Source organism: Pleurodeles waltl, chromosome 10, assembly GCF_031143425.1.
Source record: "Pleurodeles waltl isolate 20211129_DDA chromosome 10, aPleWal1.hap1.20221129, whole genome shotgun sequence".
In the NCBI taxonomy this organism is placed as follows: domain Eukaryota; kingdom Metazoa; phylum Chordata; class Amphibia; order Caudata; family Salamandridae; genus Pleurodeles; species Pleurodeles waltl.
In genome coordinates this window covers 780,761,192-780,782,336 of record NC_090449.1, presented here as the reverse complement: position 1 = coordinate 780,782,336, position 21,145 = coordinate 780,761,192, and the positions used below count along the sequence as shown (strand labels likewise).

The 21,145-nt window shown below is 42.5% G+C and overlaps 1 protein-coding gene across 1 annotated transcript in view; it reads left to right on the top strand.

Annotated features, from left to right (window-relative positions):
- Nucleotides 1-6,036: 6,036 nt before the first annotated feature.
- Nucleotides 6,037-21,145, top strand: part of GSDME (gasdermin E) — a 249,894-nt gene continuing 234,785 nt past the window's right edge. The window contains exon 1 of the mRNA XM_069211399.1: nt 6,037-6,295. The gene's annotated coding sequence lies outside the window, so the exon portion shown is untranslated. The remainder of the gene's footprint in view (nt 6,296-21,145) is intronic.

The following is a 21,145-nucleotide window of genomic DNA, read 5'->3' as shown; positions in this document are numbered from 1 at the left end:
TTGTAAGAAAGTAGCCTCTTTCTAGCTTGGTTACCCCCACATTTGCCTGTTTGTCAGTGTGTTTGAGTGTGTCTACTGGGATCCTGCTAATCAGGACCCCAGTAGTTATGCTCTCTCCCTTAAATTATGATTGTTGCATATTGGTAACCCAGTATTTCACCCAAAATTGGCATACTGGTGCCCCTTATAAGTCCCTAAAATATGGTACTTAGGTACCCAGGGCTTTGTGGTTCCAGGGGATCCCTATGGCTGCAGCATTTATTTTGCCACCCATAGGGAGCCCATGCAAAGGCTTCTGCAGGACTGCCATTGCAGCCTGCGTGAAAAGGTGCATGCACCCTTTCACTGCCAGTTACACTGCACCAGGTCACTTATAAGCCACCCCTATAGCAGGCCCTCCAGTCCTGAGGGCAGGGTGCAGAGTACCTGTGTGTGAGGGCACCCCTGCACTAGCAGAGGTGCCTGCAGGACCATTTCCCCAGACTTTGTGAGTGCGGGGATGCCATTTTACACGTGTACTGGAAATAGGCCACTACCTATGTCCAGCTACATAATGGTAACTCCGAACATAGGTACGTTTGGTATCAAACATGTTGGAATCATACCCCAAGGCTCTTGCGAGCATTGGTTGTATGATTTCATGCACTCTGGGGGGTCCTTAAAGGACCCCCAGTATTGCCATTCCAGCCTTCTGAGGTTTTCCAGGCAGCCCCAGCTGCTGCCACCTCTCAGACAGGTTTCTGCCCTCCTGTTGCTTGAGAAGCTCAAGCCCAGGAAGGCAGAACAAAGGATTTCCTTTGAGCGAGGGGTGTTACACCCTCTCCCTTTGGAAATAGGTGTTATAGGTTTGGGAGGGGTATTGTCCTTCCCCAGGCCACTGGAAATGCTTTGAAGAGTACATTTGGTGCCCTCCTTGCATAATCCAGTCTACACCGGTTCTGGTACCCCCAGTCCCTGCTCTGGCACAAAACTGGACAAAGGAAAGGGGAGTGACCACTCCCCTGTCCATCACCACCCCAGGTGTGGTGCTCAGAGCTCCTCCAGAAGAGGGTACCTGGGTTTTGCCATCTTGGATCCTAAGTTGGCAGCGAACTCTGGGAGCATCTGAGTGGCCAGTGCCAGCAGGTGGCGTCAGAGCCATCCCCTGATAGGTGGTTACCTGTTTAGCTGTCCAATCCCCTTTTCAGGGCTATTTAGGGTCTCTCCTTTGGGAGGTTCTTCAGATTTGGATTGCAAGACTTCAGCAGGAATCCTCTGCATCCTTTACTTCACCTTCTCATAGAAGAAACTGCATCTGGACCCTCCAGGAACTCCACAAACTGCAACAAAGAAGCAAAGACGACTTCTGCAACATTGTATCTTCAGCTCTTGCCAGCAAATAAAACTGTTTCCCGGTTGTGCATCCTCAGAGGATAGCCTGTCTCCAGCCTGCACTAGAAGAATGAAGGAATCACCCTTGGAGTGAAGGAGTCACTCCCCTGCTTCAGCAGGCACCTCTCTGCAATGACGACCATCTGGGTGGGTCCCCTCTCCTGGCGAGTTGTATGGATTCTGCATCACGCGTGGTGGACTGAAGTGGTCCCGATGGTCCTGACGTCCTACTGTCCAATCTTGGTGGAGGTAAGAGCTTGCCTTCCCACGCAAGACAGTACCCCTATGCACCACGTGTTTTTCAGTTGCTCAGGCTTGTTGGCATCCTTCTATGAAATTCTTTGTGCACAATGTAGCTCCGGCCCCCAGCACTACTTCCTGCGATGCACAGCTTCCTGAGTGGTTCTCTGGTGGCGTGGGATCCTTTGTTTTTGGGCTGCTTGGGCCTCCTTTTGCAACACATTTGTCCCCGTGCTGGGGGACTCCTGTGTGCTGTGCCTGGTCTTCTGTGGGCTCTCTGAGCTGCTGAGAGTCCCCTCTGACTCCATCTCCTTGGTAGAGTCCACCAGGTCCCTCCTGGTCCCGGGCAGTGCCATTTTCCGCTAACCGTGAGCTTTGTGTGTGCCAAGGCTTGTTGGGTGAATCCAGCGACGCAAACCAGACTGCAATCATCCATCCGGTGTGGGATATCATCTGCACCAACCAGGAACCCGCATCCATCTTCTTGGGTGCAGTACTGACTGTTGTTCTTCACCAGTGGTTCTTCTTTTGCAGCTTGATTCAGGTTAGCAGGGACTCCTGTCCTCCCTGGACTCTTCTGTGCTTCTTGGACTTAGTCCCATTCTTCCACAGGTCTTTAGGTCCAGGAATCCACCCTTTGTGTCTTGAAGTCTCTTTTGGGTCTTGCATTATATTCTTTCTTGTGTTCTTATGTTCTTCTAGGAAAGTTACTGTGATTTACTCCTGCTTTCCTGGGCTCTGAGGTGGGTTCTATTACTTACCTTTGGTGTTTTTGAATACTCCCAGTGCCCTTCTACACACCACACTTGCCTAGGTGGGAAACCAACATTCGCATTTCACTTTCTTAGTATATGGCTTGTGTTTCCCCTAGGCCCATTTCTAACCATTGTGATTTTCACTAATTGCACTGTTTTCTAACTGTTTTTATTGCTATTGCTACATACCAGTGTATATAATTGGTGTATTACTTACCTCCTAAAGGAGTATAGTCTCTATGGTATTTTTGGCATTAGTGTCACTAAAATAAAGTACCTTTATTTTTGTAACACTGAGTATTTTCTTTCATGTGTGTGAGTATTGTGTGACTACAGTGGTATTGCATGAGCTTTGCATGTCTCCTAGATAAGCCTTGGTTGCTCAGCTACAGCTACCCCTAGAGAGCCAGGTTTCTAGACACTGCCTACATTTCACTAATAAGGGATAATTGGACCTGGTATAAGGTGTAAGTACCATAGGTACCTACTACAAACCAGGCCAGCCTCCTCCGAACCACTGTACTATATAGGTTACTTTTTACATTTTTCTTGTAATTGGTGACATTGGGTCATCCAGATAACTTGTGTAATGCCCGCTTACCAGTCTTTCTCGATTTCCCCTGTTGATGTTTTCCCACTATATTTGATCTTTTATATTTTGATTGAATAAATGCATGAAACATTCCATTTGCATACTACTTTAATATAATTGTTTATGGGAGTGGTGTTGTATTTTATTCAAGGGACCCCTGTTCCTTTAAAGTTAGTTTACTGCTCCATTCTAGGACATTCTACTTACTCCATGACACTACGCCGCACCAGTCAATGACACATCATTCTCCTTTATGCCATTAACTTTGAGCCATGCTGAATAGTAGTCTTACTAGTGTACATCATGGCTAAAACACATTGGCAAAGGCAATCGAACTTGCATAGGCGAGACCTATTGGCTTTGCCAATGCTTGTTTACAAGGTATGAACTTCAAGGTGACTTGCAATACCCTTATGCACGGAGGGGGTATTTTACCCCATATAATACATGGTAACACCGCCACCTTTCCTACAACCACTTAAAACCTTAGTGCATAGCTTCTGTCATTCTGTCATGAGGAGAGTGAAATGAATATAATGGTCAAAACCCTTGTTCCAGGGTAATTCCACACCATCCTTACTCCATTATATGTGGTTAAGAGTGTTTTGACCATTATATTCATTTAACTCTCCTCATTAGTTTTAACCTTGGCCTTCACCCTCTATGGTTGAATAAATAGTTACCCCTAGGTTTTGGGTCCTGAGCCAATTTTAATTCTTTTTGCCATCATCTTCCCCCTTTCTCTCCTTCCAAACTCACTTTTTGGGGTCTTGGCATCATCGAGTAAAGATCTCCGGCAAAGAGCCCCCCTGCGGGGGGTGCCCGTCAGACATTGCAGCGCCAGTCTGACAAGGAGCAACTCCGATGATGAAGCATGACACCCATTTGGGTGTGTGAGGATTCTCACTCCTAGAATTAGGACTCCCCTTTCCGCCTTTCTCTTTGGAACAGTGTATTTTGGTGTATTGTGTATTCTATTAGGGAGGCTATACACTGGACCATTATTCCTCCCTATCCCTCTATTTGTTGATTTGATAACCTTATCATAGTCATTTTCTGATGTCTTTTCTTTATAATCAGTGAATGTCTTTTGTTTATACGCAGTGACTTGGTGCATCACAAACAGCCAATCCTAAAGAAATTAGTGACTGCAGTTTATACAGAGATTAAAGAATCCATGTTTATATAGCCTGTAACTCCAAGAGTGTCTTCAGTTGAAATGCTTCTAGTTATGACTGATGTGGAGCTGAGTTTCCCAAGATCACACACAGGAGTAGAAGTGTTATTAGAACTATGGTTTCCGAGCACAGTTTACAGCTGTTGTACCTAATCGCTTTTGATATGTCCAGTGTGGTTCCAATTGGCATGAGGCGAGAGGCATGATGTTAATCAACATGTTATTTTCACATTTGAGCTAATTACTTTATGAATGTAAATTACAATAAAAGATACTTTCAGAATGTGAAAACATGCCTTCCTTTCTTCCTATTTCACTTCCAATATATATGATTGTGTATGTTTATCGGAGCCTGCAGTTCGCAAACAACAAGCGATTTGTATAGGGTTGATTGAAAGTCCCCAAGGCTGTCCCTGTCCCCCCCAGAAATTTATTGTCTCCTACGCCCCTGTGTGCAGTTCTTTGTTTTGCGTTTCCTCTTAAGGATACTTTAGATCCCAATAAACGATAACCACTGCTATTGTTTATATGCCTAATTTCATATGCATCATCCTTTACGAAGTTCAACAAAAATATAAGTATATATTTAAATGCACATCCTGTTTCTCTGCATTTTGATCTCAACAACATCTAGTTACGCTGCATATTCTCAGTGACTTTTGAGAGGAAGAAGTAACTGCTGTAACAGGCAATATTTTCATTGTTTGCTGCAGATAGAGGAATAAAGTAAATGGAAGTGTTTTCATTATATGCAGAGCAACTGGAGTTACATGGCAGAGAGGACCAGATTATGCAGCCGGGTTGACCAATTCATATGGTAAGAAAAGTCCAGTTATATATGCCTTTACAATGCCAATAGCTCTAACTCAAGCAAATGCGAGACCTAATACATTGCAAATGTTTGTTGTAAACAGTTGTGTCTCACAAGCGAGATCCTAAAAAGGAAAAAAAAAATGTTTGCATTTTGACAACTCCTCAATCCATCTTCGTGGACCTCCCAGAGCCTGAATCCTGGTGCCAGGATTGACTGGCAAATAATGCATTGGCACAGCCAAACGACTAGGAAGCGCCCATGAACACCAAGGCCTATTGGCTTTGCTTGTATTTGTCTTTATTAAGCAGGGATAGTCAATGCTCTGTCATTTTCAATGGACTCTGTAAATAATAACTTCCAGCTCAGAACTGAAAGTAACTGGCACGCATTTGCCAGGCCATATGCGATCTCTAAAATATTCTGAAACTCTGATTTTGGTCCCGCGTCAGTGTTCTTCGTCAACAAAGTCTGGTCAGAAAGGTATCCGAAAAAGAAAACCAATACGAAATAAAATTTGAATCGATTGCTGCTAAAACACTGTTCCTGTTTTTTTCCTGGCTGTCATTGTGTAGTGCCTGGAGTAGTTTCCAAGACTACCTCCGAAGCAACATTAATTCAATATGGCAAACGTTCATTCATTATTTATACTACTCAAAGGATCACGCATAAAATATCAATTTTAATCAAGAAGAGTGCATTAAATACTATTGTCTTGCTGGGGATCAAAACCCTTGTTTGGCATATCCAGTTTCTCCATAGGCAATGACATCGACGCATTAAGAATCCTATCTAATTCATTCTTCTACCTACTCATTACTTCGCGTGATAACTAGCACCTGCTTCTTTCGGCCTCATCAGGAAAAGAACCTTTGGCCTGTTTTGTTCTCTGTCACAGTGCGTGAACCCGGCTTTGCCTGTCGTGTGTCGGGCATGCACCCAGGGGATTCCTTGAAGCAGACCATATGACTAGCTCTCTTGGCAAAAGCGGGTGACTCATCGCCGCCTTACAAGGGTGACACATTGCAGCCTTACACGAGCGCCTCCGACAAAAAGGCCACTTGAGGAAACTTGGAAGGAGGAGTCTGGGGAGGGGCTAGTGAGCCCAGTGAACAAAGGTCCCGTTTTACACCAAGAGCTTCTGCTGTTAAACTCTGCAGCGCCGTATTTTCACGTTTTAGTGACCGTCTGAAACTAGGCTGCCGTAGGGGCGAGCGTGCAAAGAATAACTGTTCGACAGGCCAGCATAAGCACCCCCGCCAACCACCCAAAACCAGGCTACCACGTGACCAGTACTGTTGGGCGGAAATTCCAACTGCAAGGAAGAGAAAGGCCACTGGACGACTGCCGTAAGTTTCTGTTTACTTTTGTACACCGGCTTTTCCCCCAGCTCATCCCCTGTTTACTTTATACAGGTAATCTTCGGGGAGCTGTCAGTTTAAGCCGGAGCTCTTTGCTTTGTGTTGCGTTTCACTTTCTTTTTGCTTTGAGCTTAATCAGAGCTGCTGACTGGTAAAACGCTTAGAAGGAAAAGGTCCTTACAAAGATCCACCTACCTTTGTACAACGGCACTTATTGAAATGTTGGTGCACGCATTCTCTGCAAGCTTATAATGGAAGTATATCATTTTTATATCTAACGGGGTACAAGGCATTCCTTAGACAATTTAATTCGTGCATGTTCCCACACAGATTACACCAGAGACTTATTTATCCTTACCAGCATCTATTACCTAGAATGAATCCTTATACTAGGCAACATTTAAATACACGTATTTGCAATAGGTCTGACTTTAAAATAATGTTTTACGGTAACGTGGAGCATTACAAGTAAATAGCATGGGAATGCATAAGTATTTGTGTGGAAGGAACGAACTATAGAATAATATTGGTGTAGGTTAGAAGTGCAGGTGACAGTTGCACTGTCAGCCAGACCTAAAAAAACATGTTGGTTAATGGCTGGCGTCCTTCAACGATGCTGCTTGCTAATTATCTGATGCACTTCATTAGCATTTAAGTGGCATGTATATGTCTCGGAAAGGCAGCTGAATAAGTAAACCAATGATCATAGCTGTGTGAAGGGCAAATGGAAGCACACAACTTCTACCTAATCACGTATTCCTGTCTTCTCCGTAAGTGGGTGGAGCCGAAGCCCCTCTATAGTAATCTTGACATCATTGTCTGGTGACAGCGGTGCTGTTAAACCAGATTATAACAAGGGTTTTTGGAGGTAGCACCAAGAAAACTGTTCGATCTCCCTTTGAGATACTTTTGAAGACTTTATTTGTGGAGAAAGTGAAAAACTCACATGATGGTTTAGAAACAGCAGTTACAGGTTCGCTCAAAAACAGATTATAAGTAAACCAATATATTGCTATGGTGAACATAAAATAAGGGACACCATCCACTGTAAACAGAAGCATATTAACTTGCCATTCTACCCCTTCTGTAAGTTATTTTATAAATTCAGTTGGCAAGTGTGCAGTTTCATTTAAAGAGTAGAACACTCATATTTGATAATGTTGCGGACACAGTTTGGCTTTGGCTTTAATCAGCTCCATACTAGATACGTGATGTGAATTCTCAACTTTTCTATGGGACGTTGTTACACAAGCACTAGTATCTGCAAAGTGAGCACAGTGGACAAATGCCTCTAGATGCTTTTAGACACGTTGCTCAGATGTAGTGGTAGTGGGGAAAGAAAGCTCCACAACAGAGAATGAAGGGATAGGTGGATTTAGAGGGTTTTCCTAAAGCAGATCAAGGTGAGTATGACACAGTATAATAGGTGATGTCTGAGTCTGATAACATGAATCTTAAAACAGCTGACTACCTGATTCATGGTTTGGTAAAATGGTGTGTTGAAATGAGTGTATTTGAGAGTGGGTTTCAGATCTAGATTTTGTTGCAGAGGTTTGTGAGTCCAGCATCTGAGAGGTATTTGAATGTCAAGCCATATTCTCTGAAGATGATTGTGCCTGACTTGGGAATCTACTGCAGTTTTTTCAGAGGAAGCTCAACACGCAACACTTTCGTGATGCTGGCGATTGAGTCCACTGTCAAACTGCACAGTTTGGAAAAGGCCCAGCTGGTGTACAGACACACTGATCTATGGTCTGTTTATATTGATCAAGTTGACATTGATCACAGTTGCAGATCTGCATAGTTCTGCATTCTGGCACGCAGAAGAATTGCAGAAATTTTTCAAGATCCAGTCAGACACCTAGGGAATATTTAAGGGTGAGGAATCTGCAGCTAGACAGAGACTCTACCTTGAAAGAGTGTTACAAAAGGCAAGTAACTTGTTAGATGTGTTAGCGTGCCTGACCTTAATAAGTAAACTTACAAGTGGACGCTAATAGGTTGATGAACCTTTTGACTCTCAAGAAGTTTTTACCATAGCTCCAGGACATAAATCAATAATCGAAACACAGTAATCAACAATCATTAGTAATCAATAAAATCAATAATCAATGGAGTCAGCCATTTTCACACGCCATGACCTTTCAGTCATGAATAACCACACCTTTAAAGTTTAGAATGTTTATTTTCCTATATTAACAATACTAAGGTCATGTAGATTAATCTCAAAATCAAATGAAACACATACAGAAACATTACTGGTTGTCCAAAGCATCGGAAGAAATCTAATCAAAGCTTGAACTACAATGCATTCTAAAGTTACGTTGCAAATCAATAGCAGAGTCAGCTGTGTCAACGAGATGAAATACATGAAGTTAAGCAGAGAGGTCCATCAAGCATAGTCTCTATTGTCATAAGTCAGGATCCTCAACTAACATCAGCATGTCGAGCTTTATTCCTAAACAATTTAGTAACACCAATTTGGAAAACATCTAACTATAATAGTCATAGATAAAACATCGCAGTTGGTACCTAGAAAGGAAAAGCAAATATGCATAATAATCAAATTTCAGGGTATACCTATCCTCGGTATGGATCAGCAAAGCAGAATCCGTCTTCGTCCTCAGGACATCAGTCGATCAGCAAGGCATCAGGCTCTCAGTCAAGGGAATATGAGCCCATTGTCGTAATATCGGAATGGCAGAATAATCTGTCTTCTCTCAGAATATCGGAATTAATGTCTGAATCATCTCCCTCTGCGGAGTTGTTATATCAAAGTCACCTAAACTGTCTCCTAATTCCCTATTGGTCAGTTAATCGTATGTTCACACTCTGTCCAATAAAATTACTATACCAAATCTATGAATTCTAATATTTCTCCGTTCTCATATTGTTGATTGGTTCGTCTTGCGTTGTCCTCATCATCCGGCTTATCAGGTAACCATATTGTTGCAGCTTTTACTCTAGTCAGTATCTTCATTGTTCTTGTCCTGGGAAAATCTGTCTCACACACATTACACACAAAATGTTTCATTAGAAAGAACATCGTCTCCTAGCAGTCGGTTCTCACGAAAAGCTTCCGTTATTAGCACATTTGAACAATACAATAGACATTCCACAGTTTAATCCACTTGGTCAGCATTTTTCTTAAACGCTAAGAAATACCGCTTCTGCGTGAGGCCTGGCAAAATGGACCAAGACACTCGCTAAGTTAAGGCCTACAATTAATAAAGCTAAAGCCATGACCCTTAATATGGCATATTACTGCATTAGTCTAACACATATTCAATATTTCATAAGTATTAATCATTGATTAGTACACTTGGTTAACATTGGTGGCCATTATCTTTCTACGTTATTTAATTTTCTACATAAACTCATTATTCAAAATACATAAACACTCATTAATAATTTCTTATTAAAACACCTGCACTAGCAGATGCATTTATCTGTAGAGTTTGTAGATGCAGAAAGAGTTTACAGAACTTGGGGCCAGATGTATGAATCTGGCCCATTGCGATTCAGTAATTGCGATTTTTAAGAAATCGCAATTACCGACTCGCAAAGGGCCATGTATCACATTTGCGATTCGGTAATTGCGATTTCTTAAAAATCGCAAATGCAATTACCGAATCGCAAATTGCGATACTGGCCCCATTCGCAGCTATGGGCCTGTTGGCCCATAGCTGCAAATTGTTTGCATTTCGCAAATTGCGATTTCTGAAACAGAAATCGCAATTTGGGAAAAGCAAAGGGCCAGGGTGCTGGGGGCCTGAGGCCCCCTCTCCTGCACCTCATTTTTTTTTTCCACATGTAAAGTACACACATGCCAAAAGGGCATGTGTGCTTTACATATCAAATTTAAAAATGCAGTTTTACTGCATTTTTAAATTTTGCACCAGGTTACCACCTGGTTGCAGGTCATGGTATTTTGCACTTGCAAAAGACCATTCTGCGAAAAATCACAATTTGCAATGTTTTTGCAGAATTGCATTGCGACCTGGATTTTGCGAATCGTTGGTCTGCGAATGCATTTGATGCATTGCAGACCTCGATTTTGCACTTGCAAACGGCCGATTTCGCTGTTTGCGAGTGCAAAATCTGTTCATACATCTGGCCCTTGGTGATTTCCATAAAAAGCTTTTTCTTAGGTAATAGGGATAGGAGGCTTTGAATAATCTGCCAACATCAGCTTTTTTACAGACAAGCCTTGGCACTTTCTGATCCCTGAACAGTAGAGCCTTGGCTACCAACTCTTTCACACTCACCATGGGATGCCAATGTGTGGACTCCAGGAAGTCCGCAGTAGTCTAGGCTGTGTGCCCTACAGTGGTTATGCACATATTGTGATGTGATAGATGGCGCTAGGTGCATGACTGCTAGTTTCAAGCCAGGATTTTTAAGGGAACACTGATGCATGCAAAAACAGGCTGCAAATCTCTTGTTCAGTGGACCACAAACAAACTCATATGTAGGTATATATGCACACACATTTTACCATACATCTGGGTTTCTCTTTGGTGGCCAGTAGTCTAGAAAACCCAGAATAGACAGCATCAGAGGGCGTAGCTTTGCTGGTGTTTGGAGTGTGACAGCCCCTATATAAATGCATTATTAGCCTGGTAGTTGGTCCTGGGATCCCTGAGTCGAGTGTGCTACGACTGTTGCTTTTTCTCATCATTCTAATTCCAATAAAATGTTTTAACATGTTTTCTTTTTTAGGGTTAGGAGCTTATATAGTGACCAGTTTAAGAAAAGAAACAGCAAATCTGCACACATAGAAGAATTCCTTGAATGGCTGCAAATGTACTACTTTTAGAGTTCACAAACATTGACAGTGGTAGTCTAGGAAAGCTCCTCCAGTCTTAGGTTCCCAGGCATACCACTGACAATCTGACACCCAAAAGTTGAGTGAACCAATACTTGTAATTAGTCTAACCACTGGTCTACTGTGTCTCTCGACAGAGGGTCTGATTTAGGCTTTGGCCAAATTCAGAGATGTCCACCAGTCCTGCAGAGATCTCTATACATTGGCAGGAACCATCATCCTGGGAGTACCTGTCAATGTAGGAAAACTTTGATAGATGGCTGTGTCAAACAGTCAGCTGTCAAACATTTCCAAAGTTTTTTATTTTTCAAAAACAAACACAGAAAACAGTAGTTTGTTTTTGATTAAATAAAAAAAAAACTTATGACCCCACTCCATAAGAGTTTTCTCCCATGGTGTGGGGGTCGTTTTATATTGTTTTTACTGTCTGTCAACGCCAGGATATGCCTGGAGGTGATGGATAGTAAAACGAAAAAGCCAACTGACCGTCCACTGTAAATATGGCAGACTGTCGGACGTCTTACATCTGACGGCACCTACTCAATTAGACCACCAGAGGAAATTTTTACACAGACAGAATAAATTTAACTCCATCAATGTATAACTTGCAGTCCACCTAACTCAAAATCAAGCGGGTAGGCCTTGAGTACGGCAGGCAGATCACTCTGTCACAGTTGCAACAGAGTACATGTCCACCAAACTCATCAGCCCCAAAGGCGCATTAGCAAATCAGTCCTGACCCTGCTGCTCATGAGTACAGTCTGTCTGCACCCTGGCCATCTCATCAGTTCACCTTGCGGCCCAGTGCTTTTTTTAGTTAGGAAATTTCAGATTTGCATCCTCTCACCCGCGAATCTCACTAACTAGGCTGCTCTCCTGGCCATCACTTGCTTCCTCACTTGTGAGGTGCCTTAAGAGATAGTCTCTGTTCAAGGGTGACCTCCGGGGCCTGGGGAATAATTATGAAGCAATAGCATGATTTTGAGAATGTGATATGTATTATAGCACTGAGCTGTAAATAATCTAAAACCTACAAAAGAAAGAGGTCTATTTTAACATTGTGCAATAAATGTTGCCTCAATAGCTTCATCCCATTCTAGTCATGTTTTGCCACTTTTTGTGGGCCAAGGAAGCAGTGATTCATTTGTTTAACTCAGGCTTGACTAAGGAGGACCTGTCATAAAGCAGGGCACGAAGGAGGATAGTTAGGAACTGCAATACGTAGTGAATTCAGGCACACTGAGACAGCTTCTTTCACTTTGTGTTTGACGCTTATAACTCCACATATTTGGTGTAGGAGGCTGGCCTGGCTTGTAGTGGGTACCAGAGGTACTTACACCTTGTGCCAGGTCCAGTCATCCCTTATTAGTGTAGAAGAGGTGTTTCTAGCAGCTTAGACTGATAGAAGGTAGCTATGGCAAAGCAGCTTAGGCTGAACTAGGAGACAAGCAAAGCTCCTACTATACCACTTATATCATATGCACAATATCATAAGAAAACACAATACATAGAGTTACTAAAAATAAAGGTACCTTATTTTTATGACAATACTCCAAAAGTATCTCAGTGAGTACCCTCAGTAAGAAGGTAAGTAATATACACAAGTTATATGTACACAAAACAAAATTAGGTAAGTAAGAGCAAGAAAAGTAATGCAAACAGTGTAGAATTACAATAGGTTGCAATAGGAGCACATAGGTCTAGGGGCAACACAAACCATATACTCCAAAAGTGGACTCAAAATCGAGCGGGCAGGCCTTGAGTACGGCAGGCAGATCACTCTGTCACAGTTGCAACAGAGTACATGTCCACCAAACTCATCAGCCCCAAAGGAGCATTAGCAAATCAGTCCTGACCCTGCTGCTCATGAGTACAGTCTGTCTGCACCCTGGCCATCTCATCAGTTCACCTTGCGGCCCACTGCTTTTTTTAGTTAGGAAATTTCAGATTTGCATCCTCTCACCCACAAATCTCACTAACTAGGCTGCTCTCCTGGCCATCACTTCCTTCCTCACTAGTGAGGTGCCTCAAGAGATAGTCTCTGTTCAAGGGTGACCTCCGGGGCCTGGGGAATAATAATGAAGCAAAAGCATGATTTTGAGAATGTGATATGTATTATAGCACTGAGCTGTAAATAATCTAAAACCTACAAAAGAAAGAGGTCTATTTTACCATTGTGCAATAAATGTTGGCTCATTTAATAGCTTCATCCCATTCTAATCATGTTTTGCCACTTTTTGTGGGCCAAGGAAGCAGTGATTCATTTGTTTAACTCAGGCTTGACTGAGGAGGACCTGTCATAAAGCAGGGCACGAAGGAGGATAGTTAGGAACTGCAATACGTAGTGAATTCAGGCACACTGCGACAGCTTCTTTCACTTTGTGTTTGACGCTTATAACTCCACATATTTGGTGTAGGAGGCTGGCCTGGCTTATAGTGGGTCCCAGAGTTACTTACACCTTGTGCCAGGTCCAGTTATCCCTTATTAGCGTAGAAGAGGTGTTTCTAGCAGCCTAGACTGATAGAAGCTAGCTATGGCAAAGCAGCTTAGGCTGATCTAGGAGACATGCAAGGCTCCTACTATACCACTTATATCATATGCACAATATCATAAGAAAACATAGAGTTACTAAAAATAAAGGTACCTTATTTTTATGACAATACTCCAAAAGTATCTCAGTGATTACCCTCAGTAAGAAGGTAAGTAATATACACAAGTTATATGTACACAAACCAAAATTAGGTAAGTAAGAGCAAGAAAAGTAATGCAAACAGTGTAGAATTACAATAGGTTGCAATAGGAGCACATAGGTATAGGGGCAACACAAACCATATACTCCAAAAGTGGAATGCGAACCACAAATGGACCCCAGGCCTATGTGAGCTTGTAGAGGGTCGCTGGGACTGTAAGAAAACAGTGAGGGTTAGAAAAATACCCCACCCCAAGACCCTGAAAAGTAGGAGTAAAGTACACCTACTACCCCCAGAGAGCACAGAAGTCGTGATAGGGGGATTCTGCAGGAAGAACAAACACCAAAAGTGCACTGACAACGGGTTTCCAGACCGGAGTACCTGTAAGAGAAGGGGACCAAGTCCAATAGTCGCGACAGTGTCCAGGGGGGGCAGGAGCCCAGGAAACCCCAGATGAAGGTGTAAGGAAGCTGCCACCGGTTGGAAGAAGCTTGGAGTTCTGCAAGAAAGAAGAGGACTAGGGACTTCTCCTTTGGAAGACGGATGTCCCACGTCGCGATGAAGCTTGCAGAGGTGTTCCCACGCAGAAACACCGCAAACAAGCCTTGCTAGCTGCAAGGGTCATGGTAGAGGTTTTGGGTGATTCTGAGGACCAGGATAGACCAGGATGTTGCCTTTTGGAGGAGGAGACAGAGGGGGTGCTGAGCAACTCAGAGAGCCCCCACAGACAATTCCATGATCTTAGACATGTTACATGGCCATGTTCGGAGTTACCATTGTGACGCTATACATAACCTATGTATAGTGCACGCGTGTAATGCTGTCCCCGCACTCACAAAGTCCGGGGAATTTGCCCTGAACGATGTGGGGGCACCTTGGCTAGTGCCAGGGTGCCCACACACTAAGTAACTTTGCACCCAACCTTCACCAGGTGAATGTAAGACATATAAGTGACTTATAAGTTACTTATGTGCAGTGGTAAAGGCTGTGAAATAACATGGACGTTATTTCACGCAGGCTGCAGTGGCAGGCCTGTGTAAGAATTGTCAGAGCTCCCTATGGGTGGCAATAGAAATCCTGCAGCCCATAAGGATCTCCTGGAACCCCAATACCCTGGGTACCTCAGTACCATATACATGGGAATTATATGGGTGTACCAGTATGCCAATGTGAATTGGTAAATTTAGTCACTAGCCTGTTAGTGACAAATTTGGAAAGCAGAGAGAGCATAACCACTGAGGTTCTGGTTAGCAGAGCCTCAGTGAGACAGTTAGGCATCACACAGGGAACACATACAGGGCACATACTTATGAGCACTAGGCCCCTGCCTGGCAGGGTCCCAGTGACACATAGACTAAAACAACATACATACAGTGAAATATGGGGGTAACATGCCAGGCAAGATGGTACTTTCCTAGATTTGGGCACACAGTGAGGGTGTGTTTTGGAAAACAGGAAGCGTATGTATGGTGGTTGTTATCAGAGAAACACAAAAATGTATTGAGTTTTTATTTTGTTTACCACCACAGTAAAGCATTCCAGTCCAATTAGTCGTCATTAGTTCCATCTTTAGTCATACACCTCAGATGACAGATGAAACCGGTCAAAGCACAAGTAAAACTTTGTTCATCCAGCGAGATCTGCACAATGGCTGCATTAATAATAATTTATTATGGCCTTACTATTGCTAGACTTGCCCTTGTCAATGGGATTATGTGTAAACCTTGTTCCAGACGTCAGTCGCTAGTTAACTCCCATCCCAGTCATCCAACGTCTTATGGTCACTGAGTCCGAAGATCCAAGGTCTGCATAATGGCCTGGGAAGTTTATGGTCTGAGCAGGCGCCTTACATCCTTACATACACTGCTGCTTTAACTTGTACTTTGAGTATTAGAGCAGCCTTTTACTTCCACCTCTGTCACTATTATGCCTAAAATATATTATATTAAAAATATATTTATTTTAGAAGTTTTTGATCTAGTGCTGCTAGACTCCGAAGAGTGACAAAGCGCTTTAGAACAAAGCAGGATAAGAACTTAGAAGAAGAAAAGAAATGACACGTTAAACATATTAGTGATGCAAGTGAGCGCTATATTCATTTATGGTTGACATTAATATAAGACAAGAGCATTTAGAAAATGTAAATATTTATAGTTCAGTCGCTAAACAAATGGAGAACAGAAGTAAAGTACGTAAGATATATACATATATAAAAAGCAGCAGTTGTGTGAAAGGGAACGGGGTGAGAGTATGGTCAGTTTTTAGGGGTGGGTGTTGGCTTTTTGGCTCCAACATGAACCTGGAAAAGGGCATTAGAGCACTTTCCCATAGCACCAGGTTACGGTACACTTTGGTTTTTTAAGGTACATGGAGACCAGAATTGCAGGGTTTTAAGCTACGGCTGGGATTGGAACCCAGTTCCTATGTTCCAAGGGGCAGCTGCAGTCACTGGGTTACATGTTGGTACATGAAAGAGACATGAGGCTCACTTGAACCGTCAATATCTGTATTCTGCATGCCTGTGAGTTACACTGGCATTTGGAATCGACCCTGCGTGTCCTAATTAGCCCGTGCACAAAATTAGGAATTTGTTTGTATTCTTAATAAACGCAACCACTTGAGATGTTGTGATCTTTCCTAGTCACAGAGGGAGTATGTCCTAAGAATAATTCTCTTCCAAATACGACCGGAGAAGTGCTGCTCTTCGTGCTTTTCACCATAGCTTAATGCGGAACTCATCCTGTGTTTCTATAAGGGACTGAACAGTTTATTCTTAGCAGGAATGAAGGGAAGCGAGATTTTCTGCTGCAAGGCCTGCAGTAATTTTGATAGTAGAATGGTGGTCCTTTGATAAAAAACTATTCTGTTGGGAAATATGCCAGCTGTTAGCTTAAGAATTGAAGTTCACAGAGGCCCCACAAATAGCATAGTTTTCCTCAAAGGGTGACACTTGGCCACCAACCCCTTTGGGGTCCTGGCTAGCTATTTTTACGGTACAATATAATTGCCAAGTGATATGTAAGTTCCAATGTTTGTCTTCAACCTCACCTTTTGTTCTGTGCACCTTGTTGCATGCTGATGAATTGTTTATAAGTTATGACATCAATTTCAGGCCCATTACTATTATATTAGGGTGAGACTCTAGTTCTGATGAATGCGCAGACCCAACATGGCCACTTTACTGTGACTCTTTGGATAATTATGTCCTACGAGTCCCATTAGTTTTTTAATCTTATCATGGATCTAAACATAAACACTAGCTGAACACAAACTTACATTATTGGTTAGCCATAGATAATTCTAACTCACTTGGCCCAGTTTATCATCACTTATTCCATTAGAAAATTATTTTCTGTGAGGAGTTCGTTAGTTGTGTCCCCACGACTCACTAATGTATGATTAAAGATCTCCTAAAAGTGCTCCACAAGGAACTCATTGGGCATTGTAATCCCACTTCAGCGTGGAGCATGACTTGATGATGGCATGTGCCACCTTGGTGGGTGATGGTCTGTGCATCCTGAAAAAAATTACCCCTGGATCAGAGATCTAATTTTTGCAGCTTCAGGCAACTTAATCAACACCAAACATCATACCTTTTTTGTGAGATAAATGTAGGGCCTGGACCAGTACAACAATATACAGATTGTGGACTTGTCCCAAAGTGCAAATATTTTGGAAGGAGTTCCTAAGATGCATTAATGACGTCTTAGAGTACTTTGTACTGAGCACACCAGATGTGATAGTATTAGGGCAAACTTACTGATCCATCTATTTCTCGTAGGAAAGCAACTAATAGCAGCATCATGGGAACAGACAAAACCACATAAAAACTAAGATGGTGCCACAAGCTGTAATACATGCTTGCTATGTAAAATGTCTCATGTGATCTGACGGATCAAAGGGACTGTTTTCAAAGTATGAGGGAACCCTATGAGGGAACCCTTGATTGACCATCTGATGAGAACGGAAAATACAAATATGAGACCAGTACATATTAACGTTTTGGATTTACACTACTCCTGAAATGTAATTAATAGACTCTTCAGAGTGACATCTACTCACTCTGATAAACTGGTATGCTGATGGGTGTGCGAGGGGGAGCTGGGGTGAGAGGGTTTAAAGTTAACCTGGTTTGTATTATGGGGGGTGTAATGTGTACATCAGCTACACGATATTGTACTATGAGTATGAATAGTGGGTACTGAGGGGTAATTGTGTTCACCTACCCACTGACATTGTATGCAGTCTGATGCCACTTAATTGATCAATAAAATGTTTAAATATAAAACGCTGAATAACTGAATATAATTATGAGCTACTGACCTCAGGGCACCAGTTTTGGCTCAGGGAGAGGCATTGGTTGCCTCAGAGTGAGGTAGATGGGATTCTGACTTATGGATCATATGAGGTACGAGCCCACCAGGACAAAATCCCCACAAAGGACCTTCTTTGATTCCCAGATGTAACTGGCAAGAAAGCACACCTGATGTTTGACTTAATCACAGTCAGGTAGGTTTTGTGAATCCCCAAGTATGGCTTACTTTTTCTGTACCCAGATCACTAGGGCTTGTGCTTACTCCCTGGTAAACAAAGTCAGTTAGATTGGTAGGTATCAGGACAAAGGACAGTGGGGGTGGGGGGGGGGGGGCACCAAAAAGATTTAAGTAAGCAGATGTTAGTAGAGACTGAATGCGCCTTTCTCTTAGCTCACCTGCAGTTGTATGATTAAATTTGGACATCCCTCTCCTGATCTCTGATACGTGTGGAGAAAGGGCTTCTTGACACTTGGAGGCAGCGATTTTTGCTCTCCTTGGCTGTTTATGAACTGCGGACAAAGGCTACAACAAGACAGGCCATGTAAGCATCAGTAGGACATCAGGCATTATACTGGCAAAGAGAAAACGGGCAATACCATCTCCATTTCAGGAAGACACTAGGCCATGGTCCACGCAGGTCTTCTTGAGGTGATGGTCTTCAAAGTACTGGTCAGCAGCTCAAACGTTTGTCCATTTCTACCGAGTAGGGCAGCATGCCACATCCATTACACAATACATTCTTACAGTTTTAATTTGTCACTACTCCATTTACACCAGTTTTTCTGACATCGACAGTTGTTTGAGCAAATGCAGACATACCCTGACACCAGTATACATTACTAACATTGTAGTTATGTGCCACAATACAAATGTTAGCTGATTTTGTGGGAAACTCTTGGATTGCAAGAAAGCAGTTCTTGTGGGAGAAGTATTATCATCCTTTATCTTTAACTGATTATTAAAACAAAATTATTTTAACAGTTATGGGTAACCCTAACTCCAGACGTAAGGGTCATTCATTTTTCCTCTTATACACATTCCGATGTTCACATTAATTTTTGTCATTGTAATTCAAATAGTGAGCACAGGCATTAAGTTTCATTACAAAAAAATAGTAAACTATATGGCCCTTTCTACAAAAGGTCATTCGACTAAATTTATGTCGGAAGTAGTAAGCTTTACCCATGGGTGCAGCTATTGCACCCCAAACTATAATTATGCTGCCAAATCGGGACCTATGGTGAGGAGTTGAGGGTGACTGTTGCCTTGAGAGTATGAGGTGGAGGAACCATTTAGATCATCTCTGTCACAGAAAGCACGAAGAGTAGCCCTGGCCAGCACCAGGCTTGATATGCAGATGGTCTTTTAGGTTAAGGCCTAATCTGGGACCATGGAAAAACATTATGAAATGGGGCAGCGGATACATTCATCTGTAGATTTTGGTCTTGATGTGCAAAGAGCTAGTCGCAAATTAGGATGTGCAATTCACCTTGACTAGTTTGTTAAAGGGTATGCCATTTGTTATACGACCTATGTGTTCACAAATTGTACGTTGTGGTTAGAAATGACCTGCCTGTTGAATATTAATTGGGCAAATCACAATTTGTGGCTTCCTGTGAATGGCTGCAAATGCCGAGATGGTGGCCTGCAACCCTACTTGCATTTACTTTCCCGAACAAGAAGCATGTTTTTAAAAGCAACCATGGTCCATTAAAGGACAGATGCTGTTTTTATTTTAAAAAAAAATAAACTCGGTGGGCGTAGGCAGTAGTCTACTGCCTGCTCCTATGCAACAGCGCAACACAATTCCAAAGGGGAAGTTGTCCCACGGACACTGCCTGCCCTTTGTGACTCTATGACTACCACCTTTGAGGTGTTTCGATCCGATCAGTTGTTTGCAATATAATTGTGGTTGCACAGTATTGATACTTTCCATTGACACTTCCAAATGGGAAGAGGACGCTCTAATATTTGTAGTGTGTCCCAAAATTCCTTTTAGGCGGGTGAAACAATTTTCTACTCATTAAAATAATTTTGTCGTCACAAACCTTGTGATTTCATGAATTGCAGGATTTGCGACTACATATTATTTTGTACATCAGGGCTGTTTGTTCACAACTTTTAATGCTTCTATTGTAACTGGAGATTTTCTTTCATCTTCCCATGAAGCGGTGCAGTCTTGAGTCTGCCTGAAATCTCCTAGTCTTACTCTTCAGGCCAATGCCAATAAGTGTATGACCCGCAAACATTCAAAATCAAGACGATGTAAGCATTAGGAGCATGTAAATTCCTGACTTGAAATCTATCTTAGATGGGCATCGAGTGATCCGTGGGCCACATTTGCTTTTACTACCAGTTTGCGTGCAGGTTCAGAAATAGCAATAGCTTGCAGGTGGGCTTTTTGACGAGAGGAGCTCGGAAAGTACCAATGACATCAAAGTTGCAGGTGAAAACTACAGTTCCATACATCTCAGAAATGCTTGTATAACTATGTATAAGCTAAATATTCCGCTGTACTATACCCCCCCAAATCTATCATATGACTTTAGGCACAAGCAACAGGTTTAGTTTGTCCTGCACTTTTGCAGAAGGACAAACGTTTGGAGAATGCGTTTCACAACTCATATGATGTGTACCTCATATGAACAGTCGGTCACGATGTAATAAATACCTACGGAGGCAAAGTTCATTGTGCATCATATTTATGAATGTGCAAACCACAGTTACAAGTACTTAGGTGATAAAATTCGGTTAATTATGTACTCTCTGGAAGGTATCAGAAGAGCTGCAGTAAGATTGTGTTTTTGCTCATAAAAAATTAACCAAACGTCTGTTAAAGGTTTGAACAAAATATCAGCCTCGGCCCGTCCTTTAGGGCAGAGGGGCCACGCTCCCCCACCCTTTGCCCATCATGAAGAGTGTCTGTCAGGCTGAGCAAGGGTCAGCCTGACACTCTTCATGTTCAGATCAGGCAGCCAGGAGCGAGACAAGCTCGATTTTATG